Source organism: Pteropus vampyrus, unplaced genomic scaffold (genome assembly GCF_000151845.1).
Source record: "Pteropus vampyrus isolate Shadow unplaced genomic scaffold, Pvam_2.0 Scaffold17, whole genome shotgun sequence".
Lineage (NCBI taxonomy): Eukaryota > Metazoa > Chordata > Mammalia > Chiroptera > Pteropodidae > Pteropus > Pteropus vampyrus.
Window position 1 is genome coordinate 5,857,493 of NW_011888798.1, and position 1,931 is coordinate 5,859,423.

The following is a 1,931-nucleotide window of genomic DNA, read 5'->3' on the forward strand; positions in this document are numbered from 1 at the left end:
CACAAAGGTCCTCAATCTGATCACCGCTTCAACATGCAATAGCCAAAATCACATTGCCATGACCTTCCTCTATGTTCCTTCTTTTCTCCATCTTGATTTTTTTTTTTTTATCCCTGCTGAGCCTCAGGCCACCTTTCATTCTCTCCTGGCAGTCACTGTTGTGGTGATCTACACTTTATGCAGCCTGTTTCTCCTTGATATTTCCAATCAATTCAGCTCACATCCCTATTCATGGAGCAGCATTGACAGCTTTAATGTTCTATTTCTGACCTTGTCAGAAAGAAGCCAGGGAAGGGCTTGTAGGACAGTGTTTATAAAGTCTGCAGTAGTGTGAAGTAATGTCCTAGGCCTTCATGTTCACTTACCATTCACTAACTGACTCACCTAGACAATTTCCAATCCTTCAGGCCTCAATCATTGTAAGTGCTCTAGACAGGTATATCATTATTATTTATTTATTTTTTTAATACCGCATTTTTATTGTACATTTCTACATTTAAATATGTTTAGATACATAAATGCTTATTCTCGTGATACAATTTCCTACAGTATTCAGTACAGTTACATTCTATACAGGTTTATAGCCTAGGAGTAATAGTCTATACCATAGAGCCTAAGTGTATGCAAGAGTATACCGTATTGGTTTGTGTAAGTGCACTCTATGATGTTTGCACAACAAAGAAATTGCCTGACAACACATTTCTTAGAATGTATCTTCATCATTAAAAAACAAATGAATGTAGCTTTTCTGTCCCCTCTCTACTCTCCCCAAGTGCCACTCCAGCTGCTCCGGGCTCCTGCTAAGCCAATACCTCCGTGGTCAAGACCTTCCAGCTACCATCAAGATCATTTACCGGGACCTCATCAACCGTGACAAGTTGTTCTCCGACATCTACAAGATCTGGAAGATCGCCTACGGGCTGTGCCTGGAGGTGGAGGGGGACATGGTCAGTAGGAGAGAGGGTAACTGATGACTCTCTCATTGGTGGAAAGGCCTCTGCTGAAGGCTCTGAAGGTGAAGGAACCGAAAGCACAGTAATCACAGGTGTTGATATTGTCATGAACCATCACTTGCAGGAAACCAGTTTCATAAAAGAGGTCTACAAGCAAGACATCAAAGATTACATAAAATCAACCGAAGGGAAACTTGCAGAACAGAGACCAAAAAGAGTAAAACCTTTTATGACCAGGGCTGCAGAGCAAATCAAGCATATTTTTGCTAATTTCAAAAAAACTATCAGTTCTTTATTAGTGAAAACATGAGTCCAGATGGCATGTTTGCTCTGCTGGACTACCGTGAGGACAGTGTGACCCCGTATATGATTTTCTTTAAGTATAATTTAGAAATGGAGAAATGTTAACAAATTTGGCAATTTGGATCTATCACCTGCCATCATCATAAGTGGTCGTTGCTTTTCATCCACACACTAGGACTAGGGCAAATGGGACTGATGTCATCTTGAGTTCTTTTATTTTGACCTTAGTTTATTTGAAGCAGAGGCATTGTTTTTAAGAAAAACAAGTCCTACGGGTTGTCTAAAAATAAAGTGTATACAAATTAAAAAAAAGAGAATGTATATTATTTCAATATGGTTTTATTCCCTTAGTTCTCATAATTTTCTATCACAACTTTCTTATTTTCTAAGACATAGTTAATTCTCTTTGACATTCATTAACTTTTGACCTTACTATACTGCATATTTTATTGAATAAAATTGAATAAATTTTTAAAAATCTTGAACACATTTTAACAGTGAAAAAATATTCTTTTTTCAAGGTGACAAAATTAACTAGAAATTAGCTTATATTTCTATATTTTTATAGCCTTAGTATATTTAATAATAATAAAATTGCCCAATTATGAACCTAACTTATATGTTAGAAAGAAGTTTTCTATACTTTATAACAGTTTAAAGTTTGAAAATGGTAAC

The 1,931-nt window shown here is 36.4% G+C and overlaps 1 pseudogene; it reads left to right on the forward strand.

Annotated features, from left to right (window-relative positions):
* The first annotated feature begins 832 nt into the window (after positions 1–832).
* Positions 833–1,403, forward strand: LOC105288331 (annotated as a pseudogene).
* Positions 1,404–1,931: the final 528 nt, after the last annotated feature.